Source organism: Cherax quadricarinatus, chromosome 32 (genome assembly GCF_038502225.1).
Source record: "Cherax quadricarinatus isolate ZL_2023a chromosome 32, ASM3850222v1, whole genome shotgun sequence".
Taxonomy (NCBI): Eukaryota; Metazoa; Arthropoda; class Malacostraca; order Decapoda; family Parastacidae; genus Cherax; species Cherax quadricarinatus.
In genome coordinates this window covers 6,453,083-6,477,741 of record NC_091323.1, presented here as the reverse complement: position 1 = coordinate 6,477,741, position 24,659 = coordinate 6,453,083, and the positions used below count along the sequence as shown (strand labels likewise).

General features: G+C 41.4%; 1 protein-coding gene across 6 annotated transcripts in view; it reads left to right on the top strand.

The window, feature by feature from the left end:
- LOC128690171 (beta-alanyl-bioamine nonribosomal peptide synthetase ebony) overlaps nt 1–24,659 on the top strand; it is a 414,773-nt gene that overhangs the window by 96,878 nt on the left and 293,236 nt on the right. The window contains exon 1 of one of the 6 annotated variants that reach the window (XM_070090436.1): nt 15,694–15,831. The exons of the other annotated variants lie outside the window; for them this stretch is intronic. The gene's annotated coding sequence lies outside the window, so the exon portion shown is untranslated. Of the gene's footprint in view, nt 1–15,693; nt 15,832–24,659 lie in introns of those variants that run through there. 6 annotated transcript variants of the gene reach the window in all.

Sequence of the window (24,659 nt, the reverse complement as noted above, 5' to 3'; positions counted from 1 at the left end):
GAGCAGGTCTGGTTTCAGAGCCCATTAGATTATCCCAGATCATAGCTCCGTCAATGAACTTTTGGTCCTGTACTCCAATCTTGTCCCTAAGATGTTCAGGGAAAATCGCTGCTACAAGCTCTCTGGATGCAATACATGAGGACAGAAAAGCAGGTAGCGCAATCTGTGATGACTTGGGGACACCAATGCCTCCTAGTCTGACTGGAAGTGTAGCTTGGTTCCACTGCCCGTCTTCTAGATTAAGGTTACGTACTTCGTAAAAATCTGCCTCAGAATACTGTCATATTCGTGCAGTATAGGGTTATCATATGAAGGTGCACATCTTAATAAATATGTCAACCTGGGTGGACTCAAGCACTTTGTGAGAAGGTACAAGGCATCGTGGGTGTCCAGACTGCCTATTCGTTGTTCCATTCTCCTTAACTCTTCCAATTTCTTCCTGAGAATTGTGTCAATGGCATCGCTTCCCAGAGGTGCTCCTAGGAAGACGCTGTTTGTGGGGGCAATGACTGCTGCTCCTGGTAGTTTTGATCTCACTGCATTTATCACTTGTTGATTGACTGAGATGATTTCACATTTGGATGGATTCAGGATGAGACCCATTTCCTGTCCCCGTGCCATTACCTGTGTAAGATCATATAGGAGGGACTCCTTTGTACCTACTAGTGTGCCATCATCTAGGAACCAGATGTTTAGCTCGCTGGTCAGTCTGACTGTGATTTCCCTAACTGCTATACAGAAGAGAAATGATGCAAGAGGATCTCCTTGTTGGACACCCTCCGATGATGTGATTTCATGCTCTCCAAAGAGACTCATTGATTCCTTGATATATATATATATATATATATATATATATATATATATATATATATATATATATATATATATATATATATATATATATATACATATATATATAGATATATACATATATATAGGGGAGTTTCGGTGGGGAGAAATAAATGGGATTAAATCTGGAGTATCTTAGAGAGTTAGAGCTAAGGAAGGGGTAGCAATAATGTTGAAGGATCAGTTATGGAAGGAGAAAAGAGAATATGGATGTGTAAATTCAAGGATTATGTGGATTAAAGTAAAGGTTGGATGCGGAAAGTGGGTCATAATTAGCGTGTATGCACCTGGAGAAGAGATGAATGTAGAGAAGAGAGAGAGAGATTTTGGGAGATGTTAAGTGAATGTATAGGAACCTTTGAACCAAGTGAGAGAGTAATTGTGGTAGGGGACCTGAATGCTAAAGTAGGAGAAACTTTTAGAGAGGGTGTGGTAGGTAAGTTTGGGGTGCCAGGTGTAAATGATAATGGGAGCCCTTTGATTGAACTTTGTATAGAAAGAGGTTTAGTTATAGATAATACATACTTTAAGAAAAAGAGGATAAATAAGTATACAAGATATGATGTAGGGCGAACTGACAGTAGTTTGTTGGATTATGTATTGGTAGATAAAAGACTGTTGAGTAGACTTCAGGATGTACATGTTTATAGAGGGGCCACAGATATATCAGATCACTTTCTAGTTGTAGCTACACTGAGAGTAAAAGGTAGAAGCATCAGACAAGAGAGAGGTGAAGGTTTATAAACTAAAAGAGGAGGCAGTTAGGGTAAGATATAAACAGCTATTGGAGGATAGATGGGCTAATGAGAGTATAGGCAATGGTGTCGAAGAGGTATGGGGTAGGTTTAAAAATGTAGTGTTAGAGTGTTCAGCAGAAGTTTGTGGTTACAGGAAAGTGGGTGTGGGAGGGAAGAGGAGCGATTGGTGGAATGATGATGTAAAGAGAGTAGTAAGGGAGAAAAGGTTTTTACAAAGTAGATGTGATGCAAGGAGGGAAGAGTATATGGAGAAAAAGAGAGAGGTTAAGAGACTGGTGAAGCAATGTAAAAAAAGCAAATGAGAGAGTGGGTGAGATGTTATCAACAAATTTTGTTGAAAATAAGAAAAAGTTTTGGAGTGAGATTAACAAGTTAAGGAAGCCTAGAGAACAAATGGATTTGACAGTTAAAAATAGGAGAGGAGAGTTATTAAATGGAGAGTTAGAGGTATTGGGAAGATGGAGGGAATATTTTGAGGAATTGTTAAATGTTGATGAAGATAGGGAAGCTGAGATTTTGTGTATAGGGCAAGGAGGAATAACATCTTGTAGGAGTGAGGAAGAGCCAGTTGTGAGTGTGGGGGAAGTTCATGAGACAGTAGGTAAAATGAAAGGGGGTAAGGCAGCTGGGGTTGATGGGATAAAGATAGAAATGTTAAAAGCAGGTGGGGATATAGTTTTGGAGTGGTTGGTGTTATTATTTAATAAATGTATGGAAGAGGGTAAGGTACCTAGGGATTGGCAGAGAGCATGCATAGTTCCTTTGTATAAAGGCAAAGGGGACAAAAGAGAGTGCAAAAATTATAGGGGGATAAGTCTGTTGAGTATACCAGGTAAAGTGTATGGTAGAGTTATTATTGAAAGAATTAAGAGTAAGACGGAGAATAGGATAGCAGATGAACAAGGAGGATTTAGGAAAGGTAAGGGGTGTGTGGACCAGGTGTTTACAGTGAAACATATAAGTGAACAGTATTTAGATGAGGCTAAAGAGGTTTTTGTGGCATTTATGGATTTGGAAAAGGCGTATGACAGGGTGGATAGGGAGGCAATGTGGCAGATGTTGTAGATGTATGGTATAGGAGGTTGGTTACTGAAAGCAGTGAAGAGTTTTTACGAGGATAGTGAGGCTCAAGTTAGAGTATGTAGGAAAGAGGGAGATTATTTCCCAGTAAAAGTAGGCCTTAGACAAGGATGTGTGATGTCACCGTGGTTGTTCAATATATTTATAGATGGGGTTGTAAGAGAAGTAAATGCGAGGATCTTGGCAAGAGGTGTGGAGTTAAAAGGTAAAGAATCACACATGAAGTGGGAGTTGTCACAGTTGCTTTTTGCTGATGACACTGTGCTCTTGGGAGATTCTGAAGAGAAGTTGAAGAGGTTGGTGGATGAATTTGGTAGGGTATGTAAAAGAAGAAAATTGAAAGTGAATACAGGAAAGAGTAAGGTTATGAGGATAAAAAGATTAGGTGATGAAAGATTGGATATCAGGTTGGAGAGAGAGAGTATGGAGGAGGTGAATGTATTCAGATATTTGGGAGTGGACGTGTCAGCGGATGGGTCTGTGAAAGATGAGGTGAATAATAGAATTGATGAGGGGAAAAGGGTGAGCGGTGCACTTAGGAGTCTGTGGAGAAAAAGAACTTTGTCCTTGGAAGCAAAGAGGGGAATGTATGAGAGTATAGTTTTACCAACGCTCCTGTATGGGTGTGAAGCAAGGGTGATGAATGTTGCAGAGAGGAGAAGGCTGGAGGCAGTGGAGATGTCATGTCTGAGGGCAATGTGTGGTGTGAATATAATGCAGAGAATTTGTAGTTTGGAAGTTAGGAGGAGGTGTAGGATTGCCAAAACTGTTGTCCAAAGGACTGAGGAAGGGTTGTTGAGGTGGTTCGGACATGTAGAGAGAATAGAGCAAAACAGAATGACTTCAAGAGTGTATCAGTCTGTAGTGGGAGGAAGGCGAGGTAGGGGTCGGCCTAGGAAAGGTTGGAGGGAGGGGGTAAAGGAGGTTTTGTGTGCGAGGGGCTTGGACTTCCAGCGGGCATGCGTGAGCTTGTTTGATATGAGTGAATGGAGACAAATGGTTTTTAATACTTGACGTGCTGTTGGAGTGTGAGCAAAGTAACATTTATGAAGGGATTCAGGGAAACCGGCAGGCCGGACTTGAGTCCTGGAGATGGGAAGTACAGTGCCTGCACTCTGAAGGAGGGGTGTTAATGTTGCAGTTTAAAAACTGTAGTGTAAAGCACCCTTCTGGCAAGACAGTGATGGAGTGAATGATGGTGAAAGTTTTTCTTTTTCGGGCCACCCTGCCTTGGTGGGAATCGGCCAGAGTGTTAATATATATATATATATATATATATATATATATATATATATATATATATATATATATATATATATATATATATATATATATATATATATATATATGTATATATATATATATACTTATGCAATAAGATCACAGTAAACAGGTGATTTCAGAATATGCAAAACAACCACTCTGAAAGAATAGAGAAATTCCAAGCGCTTTCGTGACTACTCACATTATCAAGGAACTATGACTCACATTTAAAATTAAGTCCTTTCTAAAATTTTCTCTTATACGTTTAAAGATATATTTTTTTCATTAATGTTAATGTAAAAATTTATAATTTTGCACAAAAAGAATCTTAGAAAACTTACCTAACCTTATTATAACAAGAACAATTTATTTTAACCTAACCCAACTAAATATATTTTATATTTGTTTACAGTAATTTAATACTAAACATACACAGTGAAATATATTTTTTTCGTTAGGTTTAGAATGATTCTGGCGAAATTATTGCATACACAAATTTTTGCTTGTCCTATATGGCAAGATGAGCGTTGCTATTTAAGCCAAGATCGCAAGTTCTGCCTATTCGGCACGACGTATATATATATGTCGTGCCGAATAGGCAGAACTTGCGATCTTGGCTTAAATAGCAACGCTCATCTTGCCATATAAGACAAGTGAAAATTTGTGTATGCAATAATTTCGCCAAAATCTTTCTGAACCTAACGAAAAAAAAATATTTCACTGTGTTTGTTTATTAAATTATTGTAAACGTACTTAAAATATATTTAGTTAGGTTAGGCTAAAATAAATTGCAGTGGTTATAATAAGGTTAGGTAAGTTTTCTAAGATTTTTTTTGGTGCAAAATTATAAATTTTTACATTAACATTAATGAAAAAATATATCTTTAAACGTATAAGATAAAGTTTTAGGAAGGACTAAATTTTAAATGAGTTCTTGCTAATTGACCAGTTTTACATATTTGGCACAACATATATATATATATATATATATATATATATATATATATATATATATATATATATATATATATATATATATATATATATATAGATCATGTTACAGTCAGTGATTGCTACAACTTAGCCTTGTGTACCTGTAACCTTATGATACCTTAATGCAGTAGTAGCTATACAGGTTATATTTTATGTCAGTGCTCACGACTGATGTAACATGATGCTCAGTGTGCACACACTGGTCTAACATCACCAAAACATCACGAGACCTGTGGCATGCAAAGAGTATGTAACCTTTATTTTGTGCATGTACACACTGGGTGCTAAGGGTTGGACTATGGGGCCCCATCGTCAGATCAGTACCTAGGTTCAGCCAATGAGAAGGTGGGTCTGGCAATTGTGGAGGTGGCTTGGTCACCACTCACGTTTCCACTCTTGTCATTTCCATTCTATAGCTGGTTGAACACGGTTGTCCATTCTGTCTCCAGTCTGCATCTTTGCCTTTTGATTTACCATGTTGTACACATATATTTCCAACTCTATATAGTGTACATACTTGTAAATACATATAATCGCACTTGGTGAAGGAAAATATAATTCAAAGTCATTCAGCTGTGTTTGTTCTGCTCCTTGCTCCCTCTACACCCAGGATAACAGGCCTTTTTGTTCCTGGGTTGTAATAAGACCCCATGGCATAATGAGCAATCCTGCATTTTTGTATAACATTGTTGATTAAGGTTGTACACAATAGACTAATAAATAGCTATCAATTTTATACAGCCCATAATTTGAGTTATACACGACATTCCTATCATGTCTCAAGAGCAGATTCAATCATGTTTCTTTCTAGGATGGAACTGTTGAGTACAATGATCTGAGCAACAGCCCACCCTGGTGAATGATTACAAGAACTGACATGGTTAAAGATAGGATTTGATGCCTGGCTCTTCCTGATCGAGTATGGGTGTTGAGATAATCTGGTTTCCAGAGGTTTACCTGTTTGACCAATATGAGGGCAGGCAAAGAATGCATGGGACCTTGTAAGCACCACCCACATTAGGCAGAGGGTTTTTAATCAACTTCTGTTTCACTATCCCAATGTTTTGAAAGTAAGGTTTATACTGAACTTTTTTAGTGCCTCATTATATGATAAGACCAGTATATTTCTCCTGGCAGGCATCAGGACCTTAAAATCCCTGGGGTATCTTAGTTTTGTGGCTATGTTAAATATCTTATTGATTTCATTTTCTAAATACTCTGGACTGCAGATATGCAAAGCACTCAGGAAAATTGTGAAGAAAACGTGCCTTTTAACCCTAGATTCATGAGTGGAATAATAAGGAATGTATGACGGCACATTGGTGGACTTCCAGTAAACCATAAATTTGAATATTCTGTCAACACGATGGATTAGAACATCTAGGAAAGGCAGAGTGTTGTCTATTTCATGCTCTGTTATCAACTTAATGGAAGGTATTAACTAGACCACTGAATCTAGGTAGGAACTCATCAATATTGTGATCTCTAGGTCAAAGGCAAAGAATATCGTCTACGTATCTGAACCACCTAGCTTTATATGGAAGAATATCTTTAAGGAGTCTAGTCTCATAGAATTCTACATTCATGTTGCTGAGTAAAGGGGGTGAGGTGATTTTCCATGGCCATGCCTTGTTTTTGAGCATTGTATTTGCCTTCAAACACAAACTTCCAATCAGTAACATAAAGTTTAATCAGTTTAATAATTATATTCGTGGAGTAAGGCAAGGGGAAGTTTTCTAGCTCGTCTTCAAGGTACGTAAGCAAGTCAGGGACAGGGACTCTAGTAAACAGGGCTGTGACATCAAAACATCAGGGCCATCATCCAGGTACCTGATACTGAGTCTGCTGTTCAAGCTGGTTGTGAGGTCTCTTCTATGCAGAAGAGGAATAGAGCGAGTGGGTCTCCATGCTGAACATCCTCTGGTGAGGGAATTCCATGTTCGCCGAATGAAAGTGATTACATCAGTGGTGACACTAGTGGTGAAGCCAGTGGTGAAGCCAGTGGCGATGATATCAATGGTGATACCAGCAGTGACATCAGTAGTCATAAATTCACAGAACAAAAGTCAAGAGTTGTGTGCAAGATAAAGACTCCCAGCAGTTAATGTGAACAACAGTTCACTTCTCTATCGCTCGCACCATCCTATCAACGTCTGTTATTTTGTATATTTAACTTTAAGGTTGATAAAGTAAGAATCATCCAGGATTCTTTTAATGTTGATAAAGTGTTAACCAGGACTCCTTTAATGTTCATAAAGTAAGCATTACGAGCACAGGTAATAAATGAGAATTAGACACATATGCAATCTATGGGTGTCCTTAACCTGCTATATGCAGGTATGTATGCTATTTACAATATGTACAGATAGAATAATAAGTGTACACCACAGTGACAGATGGCAAAGCAGAAGCCAGAGTACACTGTACTCAACCAGCAGGTAGGCAAGTCTGACAATACTTACCGCAAGTGAACCCTGTTGCTTCAGCTTTGGCGGGCTTGATCGTTAAACCATTAGCACCTGGTTCATTGGTTTGGACGCAGCCTGTGGAAGTGTGACAATTGCCAAATAAATTGTAACATACTCTTTGCATGCCACACCCCTATCCCAAAAGGGCTCCAATAGCCAGAACCAGGCATCCACCTCCATGGTAGCATGCTGCCATGGCACTGAATAGTAAAGGAAGCGCCTTTCTTTTCTTCTCAAGATTCAAAGTCAAACTCTGTCCTAGAGAGAGGCATTAGACAGTAGGGCTAACGTTGGTTCAAGACACCTACAGACAGCAGCAAAATGTCCCCTCACATATAAAACAAATAAAAAACATATATATAAAGGGGAAAAAAGAACTAAGCTACCCATATTGTCCCTAAAACATCCTAACCTAAATTAAACACGGGAGAGAGCATCAGCCAGCCTTTGCTAGCACTATGTATGGCTCTAATGTTATAGGGTTGCAGCCTGAGACTCCATCTCATCGAATGTGTGTTGTGGTTTTTCATGGTGTAGAGGCAGATGAGTGGGTTGTGATCACTGTAGACTGTGACCACTTAGGACGACTGCCCCATGTAGACCTCAAAATGTTCCAATGCAAGTATCAGAGCTAGGGCTTCTTTCTCTATGATGGCTTAAGCCCTTTGACGAGGTTGATACTTTGCAGAGAAGTAAGCGACAAGCTCCAACCACCCCTCCCCAGATTTTTGTAGGAGTACTGACCATACCCCTGACTCACATGCATCAACCTGTAGAACAAAAGTTTTGAAAACTCGGGAGACAGGAGAATGGATGCAGCACAAAGTAGCCATTTGGCTTTGTTAAATGTTTCTTGACTCTCTGGGGTCCATTGAAATTTTTGTTTCTGACTGATAAGTAAGGTTAGGGGGGGGGCTACATCTGCAAAGTTCTTACAGAAGTGTCTGTACAAACCTACCATCCCTAAGAAATGCTGGAGGAATTTCCTATCATTAGGTAGTGGGTAATTCTTAATGGCAAGAATTTTAGCAAACGTAAGGGCTGGTTTACCACTACCTATTTCATGTCCCCAAAAAGTGATAGTAGACTAGTCAAAAGATGGCTTACACAGATTAAGACTTAACTGGAAACTTACCTCCATCAGACTTCTTAAAAGCATGCACAGTGAAGCCCACAGACTGAATAACTTCTCTACTAGTCTGTGTTCTAATAGAAACGCTACCTTCTGTTGAAGTAACCTTTGTTTTTCAAAGATTAGCTCTGTAGGGGGAGAGTTTAATAGGCTTCTTGTTTTCGACATCTACATCATGATATCCAATGGAACATTTTTTTGGGACATCCAAAAATATGTCAGGGTAAGTTTGTAAGAGGGTATTTAGGCTTATTATTTCATCTTTAGAGAGCCCCAACATTAAAGGGCTAGGGTCCTTGAAGACAGAATTAGGAAGCTTAACATGAATCTCTGGAATGGTGTGCAAGGAATCAGGGTCGTCTACAGAGGTAAAGGACAGAGTCATCAATGGGACTTCATGTGGGCTCTTAATTTTTTAAATGTGATTTATATGGTAAATTTTACTTTTCGTGGGTTTATCAAGGGGATCAACCACATAATTTACATCAGAGATTTTACTTATGATTTGCATTGGTCCCATGAATCTAGCTTTGAAGGTGTGGCCAGGTACAGGTTCCTGCACCACCACCTTGTCTCCTGGAATGAAGGAGGGAAACTTTGCTTTTCTGTCATACCTTTGTTTCATAGTGTTTTGAGCAGATTTTAAGTTAGCCTTAGCCAACTGATGAGCCATCTGCAACCTTGGAAAAGGGTTGTAGAGTGCTACGCAGGCGTCTTCTCCCATCCATCATTCCTTGAGCACTCGCAGAAGACCTCGTACATTGTGCCCGAAGATTAGCTCATATGGATTGTTCCCTGTTGATTCCTGCACACTTTCTCTCATTGCGAACAGCAGCAGAGGAAGTAATTCATCCCAGTCCGTAAGAAAATGCATGTAGAAGCTTCTGATTGTGGTTTTCAACATCTGATGAAATCTTTCCAAGGCACCTTGGGGCCAAGGATGATAGGCAGTGGATAATTTATGAACTAAACCTAGCCTAGTTAAAGCTTCTCTTAAAGCTTTGGCAGTAAAGTTAGTACCTGGTCACTCTGGATAGATTTAGGAATGCCAAAGTAAGAAATAAATTTAGTTATGGCTGTAAGAATGGCTTTTGTGTTTATACTCTGCACTGGGACTGCTTCTGCATACCTAGTAGCTTTGTCCATGATGGTGAATAGGTACTGGTTGCTTGACTTTGATTTTGGTAACGGTCCCACACAATCAATGATAGCTGGGCAAACGGTTCTCCATCTGCAGGTATAGGATGAAGCGACGCAGGTTTAATGCGGTGTCCAGGTTTACCTACTTGCTGACATTAGTCACATTAGGTTCTGGACATTTTGTTGAATTAAGAATGTTACCTAGCAATAACACAACATCTTTCATAGGGGATCCCTCAGGTACACCTACAGTCAAATAGCCTGTATAATACTCTACACGTGTATCTTAAGTAAAGGGACAGAAAATACAGCTCCTCCAATTGTTTCTAAAAAAAAAAAAAAAAAAAAAAAAACGGAGGAGTGCAATGATGTCTTATCAGAGCTGGGGAATATTCCTTTATAAGGGAACAATAAGCCCCGGTATCCCTATAAGTGTTTTCTTTTTCATACTCCTTAATTAACCCCTTAACTGTCCAAACGTAGTTCTACGTTCTTACCACTAGCGCTCCAAATGTAGATCTAGGTTTTATTTTTCCTGGCTCAAATTTGGCATGATTGACCTGAGATGCCTTGTCAGTATAGAATAGGTCTTAACACTCGTTAGTTAGTTTAATATGGTTATTATGCACCCCATACCCATCCTGTTGGTGGTAGTCAAAAGATTACAGAGGTACATAATGGGTCCAGGGACTGGGCCTCAAAGTTTTGATAGCTGAGCAAGTTACAGAGGTAATGAATTCACAATTTACAAAGGTAATGAACTCACAATTTACAAAGGTAATGAACTCCAGGTAGGTCTAGTCACAATCATGACAAGTTACAAAGGTATTTACAGATTACAGAGGTACACAATGGGTCCAGGGACCGGGCTCCAAAGTTTTGATGGCTGAACTAGGTACAAGGTAATGAACTCACAAGTTACAAAGGTAATGAACTCACAAGTTACAAAGGTAATGAATACTGTAAGAATGGTTACTTACGTTTATACATGGCTGCAATCATGAACAAATTTTAGAGTAATGAGCAATTCACACTTCCACACCCGGTCACAACTGTAGTGAGTTATTGGTGCAAATGTTGATTGCTGAGTCTCTCTCTCTCTCACACACACACACACACATACAAATTCATACACACACACACATAAACACACACACACACACACACACACACACACACACACACACACACACACACACACACACACACACACATACACAAACTCATACACACACACGCACACACACTCATACACACACACACACTCATACACACACACTCATACTCACACACACACACACACACACACACACACACACACACACACACACACACACTCACACACTCATACACATACACACAAACACACACACACACACACACACACACACACACACACACACACACACACATGCACATATGTGGTAATGCTTTATTTACAGCTAGCAAAGTCAGGGTATTTCTCCAGAATGGTCTGTAATATACCACTGTGGATAAAATACTTAGCCATTTCTTGAACACTTCTGAGTGAGTTGTTTCTAAATTCATTAAGTTTATCGCACGCCAGTACATAATGACGCAGGGTGTGACAATAATCCATCTGGCAAAGTTTACATTTCGTTTGGTCTACATCTGGTGGTGGTGATTTAACCTGCCAAAGATACTTGTAACCCAGCCGGAGCCGGGCGGTAGTGACATCCAAGAGTCTGCTTATTTTGTTGGATGCACCATAGACATGTGGCTCCTCCTGCATGATAGAATGATGATAGATGGACTCACTGGTGTCAATCTCCCTGAGCCTTAAGTCCATAAAATTCAGCTGAAGTTCTTTTCGTATTATTGTTCTCAAACTACTACCTGACAAGCCAAGATTGTAATCTACTCCCTCTTTGAAAGCATACAGCTTAGCCAATTTATCAGTTCTATCATGCATCTGAAGACCAATGTGAGATGGGATCCACAGCATGTGCACTCTGACTCCACTGTCCACAATCCTACCATACCTGTGTCTGGCTTCTGACACAAGCATGCCACAATTTATGCTTAATGAGTTGAGAGCATTTATGGATGACAGAGAATCAGTTACAATTAAACTGTCAATCTTTGATACATAGATGCATTTCAGTGCAAGGAGTATGGCAAACAGTTCTGTCTGAAGGGTAGAGGCCCAATTATTGATGCGTGCTCCAATTTCTTTAAGAGAGCCATCACTCTGTACGACAACAGCAGCACTACCAGCTGCACCAGTGGATTGGTGAACAGAACCATCAACGTAAATAATTTGCGAGAGTGTGTGCTGTGTGACTAAGTTATCAATACAGCTTAAGGCCTCATGTTTGGCTTCAAGGCGAAGTTTTGGTTGTGATTTAAGAAGTAGTTTGGGGGGAAATGGAGGAATGGTAGTTTGGAATGGGGTAATATTCCATGGAGCGGAGAAGTGCCCCTGTTGCCTTACTTGACATAGATCATGTGTCTGATTCATGCGGAGGTCGGTTCCAGTTTTTTCGATCCATCTGGAGGAGTGTTCACCAGTGCTGAGGAAAGTTTGGAGGGCTTCTGTGCAGGGGTTTGAATGAGCTTGCCTGAGCATATTAACCCCAATTAGGATATTTCTTTCAGTAACACGATCTCTGATGCTTGGAATATCAAGTTATTTTTGCATATTTAAAATTTTGGCAGTACGAGGGCATCCTAGGATGATCCTCATTGCTTCGTTCTGCAGTTTTTCCAGCCCTCCAAGCTTCCAGTCAGACACAAGAGCAAGTAGTGGCGCAGCATAATCAACCAATGATCTAATATAAGCAAGATACATCATTTTCACAATTTTAACATTAGCACCATACCTGGGGTGAAGCCCTGCCACAACTCTAAGTGCTCTTAGTCGTTCTTTGTATTGGCGACAAAGTCTTGTTACAACAGGTCCAAGTAGTGGAACCTCTAAGCCTAGATACCTGTATCTGCTTACATATTCTAGAAGAGACCCATCATGCAATTGGATCTGACGAACTGTGCCTCTCTGTCGAGGAGGACGCCTATTGAGTATCTTTGTTTTATCAGTAGAGATTATCAACCCCAGGTCCTGACACGAGGCTAGTACATGATTAAGAATGTTTTGGGTGTTGGAGAATCCGGTGGTGTGAATCATTATATCATCAGCAAAACTAATCACATAATGATGGGGCTGACTCGGCATAGAATTAAGTAATGCATTAATTAGAATATTGAACAGTGTGGGACTGAGCACACCTCCCTGTGGGGTTCCTAATTCAAAGTCTTTAGTTACACTTCTATGTCCCTGGAACAACACAGACGATTTTCTGTTGGACAGGTAGCCTTGGTGTGCGCAATATTAAAAAAATCTGGGACCACTTAGTACTTTGTGGGAGCACCAGTTCAATTGAGTGCCAGCAAGAGGAAATAGCATGGCAAACACCAGGGATTCACTGATGTCACGTCATATTAACACTCCCTTTTTAAGAGGAAAGTGGTGGATGGGGCCACAAGTGGTCGAGGAAATATAAAAAACCTCGATAATAACCCATGTGTAACATTTCTGCAACATCCTTTCATTTTTGATACAACTGGCTGTCTCTCTGTCTGTATCTGTTTATATCTCTGTCTATATATTTGTCTATCTGTCTATATCTCTGTCTATCCGTCTCTCTCGCATGTACATATAAGTACAGTTATTATGCATAGTGTAAATTACCTAGGATAACCCAAAAATTCCAGGCAAAGTGTTATAAAGTGCTTGTAGATATAAGACATAATAAACATGACTGGCAACTCAGTGGCAAGTAATACTTATTTTCACTTAATCAGGAATCAGACGTGACTACTGCATCGTGTGTAATACGTGTGGTTTACGAGCCGCTCTCTAAGACCTCAGAGAGACAAGCAGACGGAAAGACAGATACACACAGGCAGACAGAAAGACACACACAGGCAGACAGAAAGACACACACAGGCAGACAGAAAGACAGACTCACATAGGCAGACAGAAAGACAGACACACACAGGAAGACAGAAAGACACACACAGGCAGAGAGAAAGACAGACTCACACAGGCAGACAGAAAGACTGAAACACATAGAAAGACAGACACACACAGGCAGACAGAAAGACAGACACACACAGGCAGACAGAAAAACACACACAGGCAGACAGAAAGACAGACTCACATAGGCAGACAGAAAGACAGACAGATACACACAGGAAGACAGAAAGACACACACAGGCAGAGAGAAAGACAGACTCACACAGGCAGACAGAAAGACTGAAACACATAGAAAGACAGACACACACAGGCAGACAGAAAGACAGACACACACACAGGCAGACAGAAAAACACACACAGGCAGACAGAAAGACAGACTCACATAGGCAGACAGAAAGACAGACAGACACACAGGAAGACAGAAAGACAGACTTACATGTTTGTGTGTAACAGTGTTCTCTGCATCAGTGCAGTGCTTCATCATCAAGTGTCACTCCACTACTTACCTTGTCAGCAGCTTAGTGACTCGTCATAAACAACATGCTTCAAAAAGTCTCACATATACTCCAGCATGTGTAAAACATTGTTGAGACCTATAAATACTTTGTATATAGTTCTAGACAATAGTAAATGTCCAAAGCAGTGAAAATGTTCACCTGTGATTGTGATTATTTGAGTACTATTTCAGTACCTAATATTAGTGTCAAACAGAGATTGGCTATGAAATCACAAGAACTATTATAAATTGTAATTATGGGAACATAAAAATTTGTAAAGTAAAAGGACACAAGTGTCGAGGGAAATGCTACAAGCTAAGTCAAAAATTAAATAGTGGACTGGAGGGGGACTTACCTTGAAAGACAACTTTCGCCTACACAGCCGTCCCTGCAGGTGATGTTTTGAGAAGCTGTCGTATGCAATCCCTCAAGGGCTGGAAATTAATATATATTATGAGTTTAATTACCTCTAGGGGGTGTTATTTCAGTATTTTTCATAACTGAATACCGAATATACGTACTGGTGTGAGCTCGATGGCCCTCTAATAACCGAGTGTATGGTACATCTAGAAAGAAATGTACCAGCTATCTACTGTGCAGCTGACCTAGCTAGTCTCATTATTTACTAGACCTACCAGGGTATCTGTAACGGATCCATATAATCACACGGATATAGGTGTCTTTATTGAAGCAGACGTGTTCTTTGAAGAATGTCCATGTCTTCCACAGTCTAAGAATACGCACACTCGTTGTACACTCTGTTCATCAAGTATTGCTTTTATTATTCACAATCTTATCACTAAAGGAGCTGATCACACTTCTCTGTAAGTGTTTTGATGTGTTATGGAGATTGTCTGAGATACAGCAATGCACAATTCACTTCCTTTGCTCGTTCTTAGCATGAAGTGGTCTTTGCTGCACCATTATATATTGCAATCTAGCCGGCGGCGTCTCCGTCTACCCCCAGCTTCCCGACACACGAAAGAAGTGCCAATAAAGCACATTTCCCCTGCTTGCCAAACTTCCACTATGAAGCAATGCAGAATGCTTGATTTTTGTTGTCTTAAGCATACACAACAATATACATCTTTAACATGGTAATAAAGTGGGTGCAGGATTTTCCTTAATTGTCCTGCTAAAGTAAGAGATTGATTGTCTTTTATTAAACTACACTACTTGCAACACTGGTCTCTTGCAAAGAGCTGCATGACCGTGACACATACTCATAGTGCATATGGAATCAATTAAAGTATTGATGCAGAGGTGCAGAAGCAAGACACCATCAGCCCCTCTGGAGGGCTGAGTCCCTCAGAGGTCTGAAAGGGCTGAAAGGGGCTGAAGGGGACTGAATATCCCCCTCCTGGAGAAAATTTATCCACACAAGTGCAACTAATGTGTCATTTTATTGTAGCAACGTTTCACTCTCCAGGAGCTTTATCAAGCTTGATAAAGCTCCTGGAGAGTGAAACATTGCCACAATAAAATGTCGCATTAGTTACACTTGTGCCCTTTTACTTTACATATTGTCGATAATTCTACCAACATTAAAACAACATAAAGATTATACAAATTAAAATAAAAACGAGAAAAAAAGGTATATCGGCAACACTTCGGCAAGCGGCATCCAGAGTCAACTTCGCGGTTTTATATCTCGGTAAGTACTGGTCCTAATTTTTTTTTTTGCATTATTTTATGTAAAAAAATGTCCTCTTTAATTAAAAAATATTTTTTTTTTTCAAAATATTCGGAGCTCTCGGCGAGAGAACATAGATCTACGTTTGGACAGTTTAGTGGTTAATTAAGAGAGATGTGGCACTTACAGTAGTATGGTACCATACTATCCTCTATTTCTTTCTGGTTCATCTCAAAAGGGAGGATGTTGATTTTTCCTAAGAGTTGGGGTTTACTTGGACAGTTGGACTTTACATGACCTGGTTTTTGACAACCGTAACAGACAACTTAATACTTTAGCTTGACACACTGTTGATTTTGTGGCTGGTCCCACTTGGTGTACTGGTGTTGATTGATGAGTTTGATGTCTTTGCTCACCAGGTAGACCGTGAGTTTGATATCATTGCTTACAGACGAATTGGTCGGTGTCGTTGTTCACTTTCAATCTTCCACTTCGTACTCCAATCAGTGACTCGTCCATGACGATCTCTATTCATGCCAGGCTGTTGGGAAGAAAGATTAGACCACTCGGACAAGGAGCAGTTATCCTCAAAAGTGTCAGCCAGCCTGGCTGCTTCTAATACAGTGGTCAACGAATGATCTTCAAAGACCCTAACCAGCAGGTTATCTACTAAAAGTAACTGCACCAAGCCGGAAAAGTTTGTGACACCACTCGCCTTGTACCATTTTGTGAAGTTTTTTGACTGCTGCCTTATAATTTTTTTATATTTTATTTAAAACATCATAAATTACAAGGTAGTACAAAATATTAAATACCACAACAATACAGGATCTGGACAAGATTACTAAGAATTATATCACAAGTGCAAGAGAAAAAATACACACCATGCACTGACACACATTATACATAATGATAATATATCTGACACATACACACAAAACTGTTGGAGGGGGCGGCCCCCCCATGAAAACCCCTCTATAAATACACCCACATCATTCGCACACTTATTGATTACAGCAGTGATCAAACATAAATTTTTGTAACTTTATATATACATGCAACTGTTAATGAGATTTTACTTAAGAACAAAGTCTGGTAATTATCCGTCAACATTACTCTATAACAACAATAATCATTACACAAAATTACATAAGCGCATAAAGCAACAACAACTGCAAGATTTTTACAGCATACGTTGCATCAGCAACGAAACTTAATAACATTACAAAAGTGATAGAAAACAAATTATGTAAAAACAAATATAAACACCATCTAAGAGGAATGAAATTCCCTACAAAATTACAATAAAAAACTGCGAAAATACATACCAGAAAAATTATCTTTACAAAAACTGGTAGACCAATATGGACAGTGACTTCCATAACTCCATTTTAATCACAAGGACATAATTTATACAAATCTTGGATTATCAAAACCTTTCACACAAAACTTACATGTCAACACAGCACCACGCAGTACATACCTTCCCGACCCTCACATTGTTTTGCAAAAACTTTATCTCATACACTCTCCCTCCAAAAAACTAAAGTCAACCCGCTTATAAAGGAAACCAGTCCTTTACATATAATTAGCTCGCCAACTGAGTGAGACCATTGACCGTAATTTTGCAGTAGGTCTCCGGAAAACGTGCCCTCCATTGTCCCCCGTAAATAAGTTTGTTCCTGCAAACCGTTCTATATATGCCCGCCGCAATTGCCCTAATTCTAATTCTCCCCCCTCCGTGTCCCTTATCCCCCAGGAAATATACAGAAAATCTACCACTACATATATAATCTCCCTTTTCACTTCTCTGGAGACCCCGCGTACTTCTAATGTTAAGGCTCGCAGGGTCCCTACATTACCCCCACCCATCAACCTAAAAACCTTCGCTAACCACACCCTTACCTCCCTCAACTCTTCACAGAAATAAACCGCATGAAAAGCTGTTTCCTGTTCTCCACAGTGATCGCAGGTCTGTTCCCTCACCAATCCCATTGAACACAACACAGCTTTCGATGCTAATAACCCCATCATAAATCTATATACAAACTCCCGTACTCTCGGCATTAACTTAAGCTTTCGAAAGTCATTCCATATCATCCCCCAATCATACAAGGGATAAACCGATACCCCCTGTATGATTTCCGGCCTCCTGCTCATCGTCACCAAAAGCCCCACCCTAAGTTTTTCCACCTCCCTAATCAATAACAATAACCTCAGCATATCCTCGCATTCAATTAATTCTTTTCTGCTCCACCATCTCCACACATCCTCCATCACTTTCTCCACTCTAACCTCTCTTTCCCCCCATCCCTAACGAACCTCTGTTTCACATATAGGGCCTTTACTCTCGGCCCCAACGCTAAAAGGCCTACTCCTCCACTGCGTATATTCGACATCACCATCTCCTTGCTTAGCCATGCCCTCCCGAAACCCCAAACATAACGTAATGCCCTCCTCTGAATCTCATGTACGTCTTGAGTCTGCAGTGGATACACCACAGCCATACTCCACACTTTACTATAAACTAATGAATTTACGATTATTCCCCGCTGTTGAAAGGTGACGTCCCCCACCCGTAAACTCCTTTATCTTTTTACTGCCTTCTCCACCACCACCTCCGAATTCACCTGCCTAGCCTCCCGTGCATCTGTCATGTATATAACTCCACAAATTTTTAGCCTAGCCACCACTTCCCACCCAAACTCCAACCCCAAGCCCCCATCCCACCCAGGCACCCACCTCCAGCAAACTTGATTTTGCTCTGTTCACCAGCATGCCAGATGCCCTCCCGAAAAGCTCCAACACACTTTCCACCATACGCAATCCCTCCACTCCGGCTATCAGAACAGTAGTATCGTCTACATACCCCACCACATCTGTACACCCATCCTTCTCCCCATTTAAAATCCCCCTCCCCTCAACAAGCCCATAAAATGGATGCTGCATACACGCAAACAATATTTGAGACAGGGGACACCCCTGTCTCAAACCCCTCTCCATCCTTACAGGCCTTCCCAACCTGCCATTAATTTGTACCTGCACCATTGCAGATGAATACATTGTATCAACCCACCTCACCACTCCCATGCCAAAACCGAGATGCAACAAACTAGCCCTCAGAAAGTTTCTATCCACACAGAGGTATGCATTTTCCCAATCAATACCCAAAAGCCCTCCCCCGTTGCAACCCTCCAAAAAATCCCTAATGCGGCCATGCCCATCTCTCATACTTCTGCCCTGAATACCCATCTGCCCCTTATGAATAACCCCACCTAACACCTTCTTCATCCTATTGCCCAGTATCTTTGCAAAAATCTTGTAGTCGGCACACATTAGCGAAATAGCTCTGTACTCACTCAATACTCTTCCCTCTTGCTTTTTGCATACTAATACGACTACACCCGTTCGCTGAGTATGTCCTAACTGTCCCTCCCGTCGCATACAATTCATGACCCTTACCAGACAGTACTTAATGTGCTCCCATTGAATTCTATAAAAATCGTTTGAAATCCCATCTATACCCAGTGCCTTGCCAGTACTCATGTTGAACACAGCCTCCTCAACTTCCCCCATGCTAATCTCGCCTCCCATCCCCATGCCCTCCTCTCCACATGACCCTAAACCTCTCCCCCCCACACCTCCTCAATAGCATCGCCCTCCTCCCCCTTCTCCCACTTCTTTTTGAACCAGAAATCAGCATAATTACTCATGCCTTCTGTAGTATTCAGCACCTGTCCCTTATGATAACCACCCATATCCTCACTTACCTCCAAGTTTAAAATAGTCGAATCCTTCTGCCTTACCCTAAAACCTCTCAAAACACTTCCCGAAGATTTATCCCCCCACAGCACAGCCTCCATTCCTGCCCTTACATGTACCGCATCAAATCTACCATTATGTAACTCTGCCAACCTGTCCTTGAGTTGCACCATGTTTCCGTACTGCCGCCCCCCCTTCCTCATAACACCTATTTAGCTGATATTCCAAATAATTTTGCAACCCATACCTCCGCCCTGCCTCTTCCCTTCCCTTCCTTTTATAAAAACCTGCTATACCCAGCTTAGCGTGCCTTTTCCACCATTCTAAGACACACGATTCCACCTCTGTAGAATCCCAAAAAGTTTGCCACCATTCCCCAAAAGCCATACTCACCTCCTCACTCCTCACGAGTCTTGCATTTAATTTCCAAAAACCAGATTGTATCCTAACCATACCCTCCCAATCAAGATCTGCCATAACTGCCCTATGATCAGAAAACCCCACATCAAAAGTCCTGACTCCCAACACGCGTACAGCTTCTGTTGCATAGATCCTATCTAATCTTGCAGCATAATCCCGTCTGACAAACGTATACTCAACCCGCCAACCACCCCTCCCCACAACATCCAAAACCCCCACATCTCCCAACACATTGCATAACATGCCCAACATACACCCCGCCCCCCTCGGTTCCACATCCCCACCCTAATAACACAATTCCAATCTCCCCCTATGACAGTGACTAAAGGTAAACCCCTTAAATAGTACATGAAAAAATCCCTCACAAAGTTCTCCTTGACTCGTGCGTTGCCATCTGCCGGCATATACACTCCTATAAAACAAACCCTCGTTGCACCCCATTCCCCCTCCACCCGCACGACCTTCCCCCCTCCTCCCACCCCAAAATACGCAATGGACTGGTTTCCTTTACAGCCACAGCAACCCCACCTTTCAACCTCTATGAGCCACTCACATACAACTTATATCCTTTCAAAGACAACTCACAACCAAACTTATAATTGTGCTCCTGAATGAAACATATATCTACATTAAATCTCCTTAAAAACCATTCCACCCATACTCTTTTAACCTCGGCTCTCAGGCCATTAACATTGATCGTTACAACCTTGAATTATGACAGTAAAGGCGGCTTGTCCCGCCGCCTTGGAATGGCACCCACGTGACCTGGCTGCTGACTAGAGCCCCGTTTGTCACCCTATCTGTCCAGTCCCTCAATTTCCCCCTTGTCCTTTGAACCTTTTAGTGCTTCAGTACCGCTTCACCTACTCTCCGGGAGGTCCAACCTGGGCCTCCAAGACTTCCTCCCAGGTCTCTGCCCGGGCGTTAAGACGTCATCCATATCAGATGTCCCAGCTGTTCTCTTGCGTGAACCTCCGTCTCCACATGTAACCTCTTCCGTGCACGCTCTGTGCACCTCAGCCACTACCCTGTGCTTCTTTCCCTCATTGCACATGGTCTTCCCATGTCCTGATGAGTCTGTAGTCTCCTCCAATGAACGTCCACGCTGCTCATCATCCAGACTCCCCTCCACCTCACTCAGGAAGGTATTCAAAACCTCATCCAGCATTCCATCCTGTTGCATTACAGGCTCCCCGTCATTGCTCGTCCTCGTCGTCTGCTCAGGTCCCGTCCCCACAGGTAACGTAACACATGAGTCCATCTCCGCCACTGCTGTATTCAGGGCCATCTTCTTCTCTTGGCACGTGTCAACTATGCTTGTGTAAAATCCAGCACTTATGAATTTGATAAAAATCCTTGTAACTCCGTTAACAGCCACACCATAAAGCTCTTCATTGGGTATCCCACACACATCACGAATAATCGTTGGGAGTAGCACCTGCATTGTAGAACTGCTTAGGGTACCACATACCAGTTCCACACAGACAGTATTTACACGTCGACCATGTCTATCCGCCATTTTGATTGCTCAAAACAGGAAAACTGCGCAGAAAAACAACCGAATCGGGAGCGTCTGCGCAGCACGTCCACATGGTCCGGAAGCGATGAGGACAATGCTTTATAAATTCTACACGAGTCTGACCCAGCTGACGCTTGCACAATTTAAACTCCCTCTTGTACATGACTGGAATACTCTGAAATACCCCAAGAACCATACTTTTAACAACCCGATAATAAATTCTTCATCATTTTAATTCACTTTGCCGTACAATGCTGTATGCACCAGTGTTGCCCAATGCTCCTCAGGCCACCTCAGTGCTTGAGCCTGGTTTTCAAATGCCTCAAAAATCTGTTCAGGCTCAGACTAAACAAAGCGAGATACTAAAGGCACTGCTTTTTGCATGCTAAAGTTGTTACCAACAGTCTGCTTCATTTGCCCCTTCAACTGCTTCAATTGCCCTTTCTCCTTCTCTCTTTCAAGCTCCACTTCAGCAAATGCTCGCTGTTCTCTGGCTGTTTCAAGATTGAGTTAAGTTAACTCAAGCGCCAGTGAAGTTGACTCGCCTTGAGACAAACCCGGTGCACCACCTGCTTCACGAGGCGGACGGTCTAATTGCTCTGGTGTTACCCCTCCCACATTACCAAGGAACCTAAGTGGAGATTGGCGATTAATAGCTCCTGTAGCGGGAGATACCTCAGTTCGGTGCGTGTGAGGGAAAAGCCGTAATTGGGTGTCAGGGTTGTTCAGACAGCCAGGAACCATTAGCTAGTTACTTCCCGCACTTCCATCTAGTGGGCTGAGGCGAAACTCGAGTTCCTGGTGTCTGCTGTACTTTGATTTCTACTCCTAGTAGTATTAACCTTACCTGGTGTGGGTTGAAGTTCGGAGAGTCACTTCGCCTCCACTCTTCTCCTAATCAGGTAAAGTGATCTACCAGGAGTATTTCTGTTCGTCTTTTTTTTTATGGTAACCAGTTTATTTTTTTGTTATCAGCTCTTCTGCTGGCCTGGTCGTCCAGGGTAGACGCTAGAATATGAGCAAGATCCCTGTCTGCTGAACATGTGGGGTATTATGACTACCACTCTTACAATGATTACTGTTTATTGGACGTAGGGGATATTATGACTACTCCTCACCATGCATATCTAAAGTGTGGTGTTACAACTAAGTGGTATCAGGAGATTCCAAAACATCAGATGATTACCACCACCCAGGATAACCTACACCATTTTATCAAACATCCGAAGACCATCCTGGGCTTTACAAACTCCTGCCATAATATCTTATCAGAACCACACGGCCAGTTTTTATTATTTAATTTTAATTAAAAGGCATGAAAACTATTTTCATTATTTACATTATTAAACCTAGAGTAGTTTATTTATTTTTCCATTTTTTTTTTTTCGATCAGGAGGAATTTGTTTCCCTGACATGCGCCATAGTTGCTTCAACCTTTAATTTGGTACGAATAATGTCACGAAGCTGCGCAGCCGTGAGAGTTCGTTGGTATTCTATGCTAATGGCACAAGCAATTCGCCCGCAACACTGTGGAGGCAGTTTGGCCAGATTTAGAAGAGGAGAATATTCTCAGACACCAACCGCGTTACCCATGTTGGTGGCATAACCCACTATAAAACTGTTTACAATGCACGCAACAAGCAACAGTAGAATACGCACACAAGACTTGTAGAATACACACACAAGACTTGCAGAATACACACACAAGACTTGCAGAATACACACACAAGACTTGCAGAATACACACACAAGACTTGCAGAATACACACACAAGACTTGCAGAATACACAAGACTTGCAGAATACACACACAAGACTTGCAGAATACACACACAAGACTTGCAGAATACACACACAAGACTTGCAGAATACACACACAAGACTTGCAGAATACACACACAAGACTTGCAGAATACACACACAAGACTTGCAGAATACACACACAAGACTTGCAGAATACACACACAAGACTTGCAGAATACACACTCAAGACTTGCAGAATACACACTCAAGACTTGCAGAATACACACTCAAGACTTGCAGAATACACACACAAGACTTGCAGAATACACACACAAGACTTGCAGAATACACACACAAGACTTGCAGACTACTCACACAAGACTTGCAGAATACACACACAAGACTTGCAGAATACACACACAAGACTTGTAGAATACACACACAAGACTTGCAGAATACACACACAAGACTTGCAGAATACACACACAAGACTTGCAGAATACACACACAAGACTTGCAGAATACACACACAAGACTTGCAGAATACACAAGACTTGCAGAATACACACACAAGACTTGCAGAATACACACACAAGACTTGCAGAATACACACACAAGACTTGCAGAATACACACACAAGACTTGCAGAATACACACACAAGACTTGCAGAATACACACACAAGACTTGCAGAATACACACTCAAGACTTGCAGAATACACACTCAAGACTTGCAGAATACACACACAAGACTTGCAGAATACACACACAAGACTTGCAGAATACACACACAAGACTTGCAGAATACACACACAAGACTTGCAGACTACTCACACAAGACTTGCAGAATACACACACAAGACTTGCAGAATACACACACAAGACTTGCAGAATACACACACAAGACTTGCAGAATACACACACAAGACTTGTAGAATACACACACAAGACTTGCAGAATACACACACAAGACTTGCAGAATACACACACAAGACTTGCAGAATACACAAAGACTGATAGGCAATACAAAAAGCGATAGCGAGGCAATCTGAAAAATACCCAGACCAGCTCTCGCTCCAGTTCTAGCTCCAGCTCCCGGACAGAGCTCTCATATTATGAACACAGGTAATGAATGGCCTGTGAGACCTGGTTGTAATAGGAATTGGAGCAAACAAAACTCAGCAGTAGACTATAATGTATATCTGCCTTCACCCACTATATACAGGTATGTACACTATATACAATATGTACAGATAGAATAAGTGTACACCACGGTGACAGATAGCAAAGTAGAAGCCAGAGAGACTGCACCATACTCAGCCAGCAGGTAGGCAAGTCTGCCAATGCTTAACACAAATGAACCACATTGCCTGAACTTTGGCAGGCTTGCCTGTGATTGGTAAATGA